The 9,094-nt window shown below is 39.5% G+C and overlaps 1 pseudogene; it reads left to right on the top strand.

Annotated features, from left to right (window-relative positions):
• The first annotated feature begins 878 nt into the window (after positions 1 to 878).
• On the top strand, positions 879 to 1,387 carry LOC101605203 (annotated as a pseudogene).
• The last annotated feature ends 7,707 nt before the right edge of the window (positions 1,388 to 9,094 follow it).

The raw sequence follows: 9,094 nt of genomic DNA, 5'->3' as shown, positions 1-9,094 counted from the left end.
CCCCAACTACGGGAGACCTAGGGAAGGGATATCAGGTACACAGCAGCCAGCACAAGTGATCAGAGCAGCAGACCAGCCAACCTAGCCAAGCCCACAGAGCAGTAAAGAGGGACACAAGCAGGCACACAGCATAGCAGAGACCAAGTTCATCCCAAAGAGTAATGGGACCTATGTATACCAAGTCAGTACCTGCCACAATGTCTGGCATATAGGCTTGCATTGGAAGTAATCACACCTTCCATGTCAGGGTAGGTTATGTGTTAAATCTGATTGATGGTTGGCTTTGCCATTCTTAAATAAACTATATTTGGGGGTTTTCCTTTGTTGATTCTTGATTTATAGCTCATTTTACTTTCTTCTGTCATTTGGGGGGGTAGAGTCTCACTTGGCCCCCAGCTGAGCCCTTTACAGACCAGAAATCTCAGCTTCCCAGTTGATAGGATTAAGGGTGTGGGGTAATGCACACCCTTAGGGACCTTGACTTTATTAGACTTACCTGTTTTAATATCCACTCTACATAAATACTCCTTGTTGGTTTTCATTGAATGTGTATATTAATCAGTAGAATTTTAGAATTTTCCTATATTTTCCTCCATTCAGCCTAGTTATATAGCATGCAAACCCAACACCTAGGGTCACTTCTGCGGTTACTCTTGGAGTCATTTAAGAGCCACACCTGGCATCTTAAGCTCCTTCCCTGAAGATATATAACATCAGATTAACACATCTAAAAATACTTCAGGGCCGTTTTCCTCAGCTTTGAGTGGTGGCCGGGTTTGTGTGCTTTGCTCTCCAGTCGGCAGCGGTCAGGCGACGGACCCCCCTCCCCAGGCGGCGTGGACAGTGGTGTCCTGCAGGTGGCCCAGCGAGTGGCCCAGATGCAAGCCATCGAGTGTGTGGTGGTGGGAGACGGAGCTGTAGGTAAAACTTGCCTAGCCTTCAGTTATACAACCAATGCATTTCCTGGAGAATATATCCCTACTGTCTTTGACAACTATTCTGCCAATGTTATGGTACATGGAAAACCAGTTAAGCTGGGTTAATGGGATACAGCTGGACAAGAAGATTATGACAGATTGCGTCCCCTCTCCTATCCACAAACATATGTTTTCTTAATCTGTTTTTCCCTTGTGAGTCCTACATCATTTGAAAATGTTCGTGCAAAGTGGTATCTAGAAGTGCGACACCACTGTCCCAACACTCCCATCATCCTTGTGGGAACAAAGCTTGATCTTAGGGATGATAAAGACATGATCGAGAAACTGAGAGAGAAGAAGTTGACTCCCATCACCCACCCGCAGGGACTAGCCATGGCCAAGGAGATCGGTGCTGTAAAATACCTGGAGTGCTCAGCGCCCACACAGTAAGGCCTCAAGACAGTATTTGATGAAGCTATCTGAGCTGTTCTGTGTCCACCTCCTGTGAAGAAGAGGAAGAGAAAATGCCTGCTGTTGTAATTATCTGAGTTCCCGTTCTTGGTTCTGTCCTCTGGAACCTTTGTACGCTTTGCTCATAAAAAGCAAAACAGAACAAAACAAACAAACAAAAAAAGTGGAGCCTTCGCATTCAATGCCAAGTTTTTGTTACAGATTACTTTTTCCATAAAACCATCTTGAACCAATCAATAATTTTAAGGTTTTGTTTTAAATGTAAGAGTTGAAACTTACATTCTATTAAAATTTAGCCCTAAAAAATAAATAAATAAAAATACTTCAGGGCTAGGAAGATGGCTGAGCAGTTAAGCACTTGCCTGTGAAGCCTAAGGACCCTGGTTCAAGGCTCCATTCCCCAGGACCCACGTTAGCCAGATGCACAAGGGGGAGTTCGTTTGCAGTGGCTGGAGGCCTTGGCACGCCCATTCTCTCTCCCTCTCTCTCTCTGTCGCTCTCAACTAAATAAATAAAAAAGTGAAAATAAATAAATAAAAAATAAAAATACTTCAGATAATTAGAAACCCAAGTATCAAATTAACACAAAATGGAAAAATCCCTACATTATAATACAAGAAACACAAAAAGTTAAGACAATGTAATTCTACCATAAATTATAAATTCATTAGAAATGACCTCCGGTGACACTTATTTAGACAAAATTCCTGACAAAATTTTCAAAAGAATGATTATAACTATGTTCAAAGAAATCAAAGAAGAAAGTAAAGGAATCAAAGAAGAAAACAAACTCCTAAAGGGGAACACAGAAAACCAATTTAATGAAATAAGAAGGTTAATACAACACATGAATAAGTTAATAGAAACACTGAAGAAAAACTAACTGGAAGTACTATATATGAAAAACACAGTAAGTCAAATAAAAACTTTGTAGAAAGTCTCACCAAAAGAATGGATGAAGGATAGAACATAATATATAAACTAGTAGACCAGGTGGTATATCTAATACAGTCCAACAAATAGAAAGACGAGTTAATAGGAAGGTATAAATGGGAATTTCAAGATAATTGGGACACTGTGAGAAGATCAAACATAAGAATTCAGGGTCTACTAGGAAGAGAAGAATTTCACTCCAAAGGCATAGTAGGTGTTTTCAACAAAATCATATAAGAAAATTTCCCCAAAATTGGGAAAGAAATGCCAATGTACATAGAAGAAGCTTTTAGAACACCAAACAGAAAAAACTTGGAAATAACCTTTCCTCACCATATTATAATTAAGCTACCAAATACACAAACCAAAGAAAATACACTTGCAAGTGAAGGAAAAAAATAAAGGGTGGTGGAAGGGTCTGTAAAGAACATGGGCAAGTGATGGAAAGGAGGGAAAAGATATACAAAAAAATTAATGATGATATAAATAAGTACCATAGAAACTCTCCTCTGTGTTGGCTAATTAAAAGATATAGCTCTGAGCTGGAGAGATGGTTTAACAGTTAAGACACTTGCCTGTGAAGCCTAACGACCTAGGTTTGACTCTTCAGGTCCCACATAAGCCAGATGCACAAGATGACTCAAGCACAAGGTCTCACACAGGAATAAGGTGATGCACATGTCTGGAGTTTGATTACATTGGCTGGAGGCCCTGAAGTGCCAATTCTCTCTCTCTCTCCCTCATTATCTCTCTCTCTCATTAAACAGATATAGCCCTTAGAGAGAGAAGAGAAGATAATAAAAGAGAAGAGAAAAGAAAAGAAGAAAAAAGAAAAGTGAAGAAAGAGAAGAAGATTGAGCAGAAGCACGCTTCATGAGGGAAGAGAATGTAGAAAATTTTTCCATAAAACAATAGGCTGTTTCTTAGTAAATCCCAGCACCAGAATTGTGTTATCCATCCCCCAATGAGCTATTAGGCTGGTCCATGAGACCCCTCACCAAAACAATTCAGACCATTACCAAAACACTTGGCTGCCAATCAGAACTAAATTGCTGAAAACACAACACAAGGTAGTCACAGGACATTGAGAAATAATGCTGGAACTAAGATTGAAGCCAGCTCCCTATTGCCTAGTGCTGGAAAACCCTGTGCAAGCTCCTGGGGGATCCTGCAAGCTAATGAATGCTCTGTGATTGGATTTGAGACCTGTTCAGTAGGAGGTAATTCTGGTACAGAAAAAGAAATCAGAAGTCTATGGCTTGGAACATCACAGACCCTAGAGGTAAGCTTCCGCTGTTCTTTGGTTAAAAGCAGAGGTTATGTCTGTCAAAAGTCTTCTGTCTATGTTTATCCCCTTTGAGCCATAGTGTTCTTCCACTTGGCTAGAGAATCTGCTTTTGAAAGATGGCAGAGAGTACCATGAAGACCCAAGACATCAGAATGACAAGAAAAGAAAGCCGACTGCTTTTCACATGGCAAGCCATCTGTATCACATCTTCAAGGGCCTAGGAATCATGACAGAGGAAGTGGTGAATTAAATACAAGTACTTCTCTCCCTGACAGCTTAAGAACCTTCTCCATGGAAATTGTGATAGATGCTGAAGAGACTCAAAACTTATCAAAGCAGAAAATCAGAGGTTTCCAAGGGCTCAACACTAAAGGAGGCTTCTAACACACTCTCTAAGGTTTTGGGAACCTTGCTCAAGAGGAGACAAAAGAATGTAAGAGCCAAAGGGCAGGAAAGCATAATGTCCTCCCTAAAGTAACTGACTGGTATTTTTATAACCCCACAGTGGCTAGTGGCACCCCCACTAAGGAGCTCATGCAGTGGGATGGGATAGGAGATAGGGGAAAAAAGAGGATGACCTGATGGGGATATGACCAATTTGCAATATGTTCATATATTAAAGTTCTCAGGAAAATCTTTTCTTGAAAAGATGTTTAACTTTATACTTCCCACTGACCTAATATCTTCATTAAAAAATGTTACCTCTATTTGAAAAAAGAAGTAACTACAGGAAGAGTAGCTTCCTCAGGCACTAAACATCTGCTTGTTAAGAGTAATTAGTGAATAATTAGGACTTAATTTATAAAATGAAATATTGGCCATGCTGTCAGATGGGTTGAGGTGACAGATTGAGGAAAGGATTAAAAAACAGGTAAAAATCAAAGGAAGATGATATCTGTGCTTACCAATGAGACTGAGGTGATAGACCCCCTGAAGACCAAGACTCACAGCATGTGAGAAAGCTGATAAGATCTAGTCTTCATGAAACATGTGAGGCAGCTTCTTTAGATGCTTAGAGAAGTCACCTCTTTCTCTGGGTCAGAGGTGAAGGATGAACACAGTGGGATAGTTTAGAAGAGGAAATACAAAGTCTTGGAATTTCTGCCCTGATAACCTTGTTTTCTCTGTGGAATAAGAATCTAACATGACCAAATTAAAAGTAGAGTATTGTTTAGACTAAAAGTTTTGGTCAGAATATTATGGATATTTAAAAGAAATCTAAAAATAGTAAAGACTTCAAACAGTTCTAGAGCTCAGGAGAGACTGAAGATCTGCTAAACTTCTGGTTTTCTTTTCTTTCTTTTTTCTTTTTTTTTTTTTCACTATGTAACCTGTGTAAAGCCCAGAAATGCCTATGGAAGAGATGGATGATTAGATCCCTTTAAGTTAGAGCAGGTAAAAAGCATAGGCAGAGGAGCACAGAGAGTGTTTCTGGCTCTTTTGAAGACAAACTGTAGTCAAGATAGGAACTAGAATGAAGAAAAAAAATTTGCAAAGTGGATGGAAAAGACAAAATGAATCCTTGAACTCCATACTACTTCATTTCTACTATGATGACAGACTTTAAGACTTATTTTATATATATAAAATGTTAGATATTTAATGCATTTATATCTGATAGGTTTTTATACTTTAAATATTTTATTACTATAGCTCTCTTAGTGATCATTTGCAATTATAACCTATATAGAACATGATTTCTTCTGTTATTAAGGCACTATTTTATTTACTTTTCCCAAGCTAAGCTAAATGTCAAGCATAGTTCAAGAAAATAAGTCTGTAAATCTCAACAGACACAAATGCTTGTTTTATTAATGTCAAGTCTAACACCAAATTAAAATCATACGGGATTGACATTGTGTACATATTTCAGATAAACTAATTTTGCATTTTAATATCAAATATGTAGGGAGAATAATTAAAGCATTTGTTGCCCTTTTATCCTGTTTTCATATGCATGGACTTAGAAAATAATAATTAAAATGAATTTTCTCAACTCAAACACAGACATCATAAAAACAGGAACGTAGATAGACATATGGGAAATGAATACATAAACAGATGGCCATATCACATTGAAAAATAAAAACTTGCTTATCATTAAAATTAACAGTTAACATTTTTAACCTGCTCCTTGGATCAGAGATAATAGCCCAAGCACCAAACCATAGTATTATAACACGTAACCTTTAAGGTCAAGCATATACAGAGTCTACTCAAGACATTTACTTCAGATCTTCAGTAACCAAGTGGAAATAAGGACGGACTAAAGTATAAAGTCAACCTGCCTATTAGCTGATATGTGCAGATAATGGAGAAATGCTGAAGGAAACTCCAAGGACAAGCTAGGTCTGAGGCTTAGTTCCAACTTGATTGCAACTGAAGATATCCAGGAAATAGGACACTGGTGCTTAATAGGCCATCAGGATACACATTATATGTGTTTCTTCTAGCTGAGGAGCAGAGGTCATCAATACACTTCCTCCTGAATTCCACAAGGATTAGTTCACAATCCATGCTGTTGCAGTCAGGTTCACATTGCTGGTAGAAATCACCCAACCAAGAGCAGCTTGTGGGAAAAAATAAGTTTATTTCCACTTTCAGGCTTGAGAGGAAGCTCCACGATGGCAGGGAAAGTGACGACATAAACAGAGGGTTGACATCACCCCCTGGCCTACATAAGGTGGGCAATAGGAACAGAAGGGTGTGTGAAACACTGGCATGAGGACACTGGCTATACCACCCATAAGCCCTCCCGCCCCCAACAATACACTGCCTCCAGGAGGTGTTAATTCCTAAATCTCCATCAGCTGAGAACCTAGCACTCAGAGCACGTAAGTTTATGGGGGACACCTGAATCAAACCTCCACACGTGCAGCAACTGAGATTCATATCTACCAAGATAGACATATCACAATGGAAAGAAACCTGAAGCAAAAGAAATGAATCTAATGGATATTGAAAGCAAGAAGAAGTTAAGGCATGCTTGATCTTGTACTAAACTTATGCATAGACAGGAAAATAGAATTTGACAGCATAAAGAGCCAAGTGGGGAACACTGTCATTAATGAGGATATGCCTTGCTTCTGTGGTCTCTTCTTGGATCACAGAGTTCCCTAATAACATTTGGCAAAAACTACCAAAGAAGTCATAATTTGGCTATTAGTAATAATCCTGAGCATACAGTTCATAATCACAGACTGATTTATCCAAGAGTGGAGGAGGAGAAGTCACACTGAGCTTCTCACTGACAGATTGCATCATATCTGTCATCTTGCCAGAAACCTGCAGCGTCTGGAACACAGTGAATGCCTGGCAGGAATTAGCAAGGATAAGTGAATTAGAACGAGATACAATATTTTTATTCACTTTTATTTTAAAGGTGATTTTGTTTTACAACAATAATAGAAAACATTCCTAAAGTTTTGGTATATTTGTGCAGTATGGAACAACACACTTAAGAAACCCACCAATAACCAATGAGACCATCACGACAGAAAAATATGTTAGTTAAAAAATTAAAACATGCATAGCAATGCTGGCAGAATGATAGCAGTCTTTCGAGCTAGCAGGCATTAAAATACTATCACTTATGAATGAAGCCAGTAGATGGACAGAGTACTTACAGGATGGACTCTTGAATCAGAGCCTGCTTTATCTTCCCAGGAGCACACCTCACTGATTATCAGGCTGGGAATTTACTTTCCCCTACTCATCAGTGAATTAGTGAGATTAACACTAATGTGAAAATCCTGAGGCAAAGAGACAAAGGCCTTCTTCATCAGAGAAAGCAGAATAAGTGTCAGCAGCACACTTCCACTGGTTGTCTCTATCCCCAAATGTCCAGGGCCAGCACACAACCAGATGGATGCTGCATGAGCAGAAAGCTTGAGCCACAGTGAGAACTGCTGAACTGAGGAGAGCCAGTACACTTATAGAAGTAAGTCAAAGTGAGTGCTCCATACACAAAGGAGGAAAGAAGCATGAGTCTTTGCATTTCAACTTCGAATGACAAGCCTTGGGCATACTCTAATTACAAAGCTCTTGAAAAGCTACCACATTCAGCAACATCTATAAAAGTATAAGAAATCCTAAGAGTATTGCCCTTCAAAACTATTCCATATCTATTAATTCTTTTTTTTTCTGTGTTAACCTATACCTCATTAATGACACTTCTGAACATAATTTTATAATTTTAGCAAAGAAATTCACTACATTAACATATTGAAAAATGGTCATATTGCAGTCAGGTTATCCTCTTTTGTCCCCTATCTCCAAATCTATTCCTCTGAGGAGCCTCATCAGTTAGTCTTGGTAATCACTGTGGGGTCATGAATGCCCCAGCCAATTTCTGAGAGGAAGACAGTGCCTCACAGTAGGCCTTCCCACCCCCATGACTGTGGCATTCTTTCTGTCTCTCTTCCATAATGTGCCCTGGGCTCTGGAGATTTTGTTTAGTATACTTTAGCTCAGCGACCTCATTTTCTGCTTTGATCAGCTTGAGTCTCCTCAGTGTCTACTGTCGTTGCCATGAGGAAGGTTCTTTGGCTGGCAGTGGGAGCAGCACTCATCTTTAATCTCCCACTTCCTCTGTAAAGTTTCCTTAGCCCTGGCAGGTTTGATAGAGATGACTCGTCCAGTGCTAGGCTGTCAGCTTTCTCATCTTGTCATTTTTATGGGTGTAGGGTCTCCCCAGTATTCATCAAATTATTTATCCATGAGAACAACAATATCAAAAGGTTAAACATGTACATGTAGAAGGGCTTTTTTAATGTTATAACCTCTCCATTGAGCCAAAGAAGACTGGAAGCTTCCCTTTAGGGTCTATAACCTTCCAAGTCATAGGCTTTTGCCTCGGTACTCAGTATCAGGCATGAATTCCCTCCCACTTAGCAGTATCATACCCAGTCAAAGAGCAGTTGATTACTCCCATAAACGTATAGTCCACTATTGCACCAGAGAGCACACCCTGTCTGGATGGTTGACTTTGTACTTGGTAGGATCCACTATTCGCTCACACTATTAATGACTTTTATTCCCCACCAGCTTCAACTGTGTTTTTTTCAGCACTATTACAATAAGTCAGTACAGAGATGGCTATGTCAGTTCCAGCTTGAGTTATCAATGTCCTGTGACAATAGGCCTATGATGTCTTCAGTAATAGCATCTTCTCATCTAGTTCTGGTGGGTAACCAAGTACTTTGGGAATGGCCTGTACTGTTTTGGGAGCCTTATGGACCTCCCTGATCAACGGTTCACTGTGTAGTGGTTGATCCAGTTCTGGCACTGGGAATTACTAGAAATAGCCTATGGTTTTAGAGTAAAAGTTTTCTCCACCCCAGCAGGGTACTAACACCCAAATATTCCTATTCATTGTCTCTCTTTCCCTACCTCCCTCTCTTTTGCTCTACCTCCCTCCCTCCTTCTCTACAAAATAGGTTTCTATGGTCCTTATTCATACCATATTTTGGTTTGTATATCCCTC

This window comes from Jaculus jaculus, chromosome 4, assembly GCF_020740685.1.
Source record: "Jaculus jaculus isolate mJacJac1 chromosome 4, mJacJac1.mat.Y.cur, whole genome shotgun sequence".
Classification (NCBI taxonomy): Eukaryota; Metazoa; Chordata; class Mammalia; order Rodentia; family Dipodidae; genus Jaculus; species Jaculus jaculus.
This window is presented reverse-complemented; position numbering and strand designations above follow the sequence as displayed.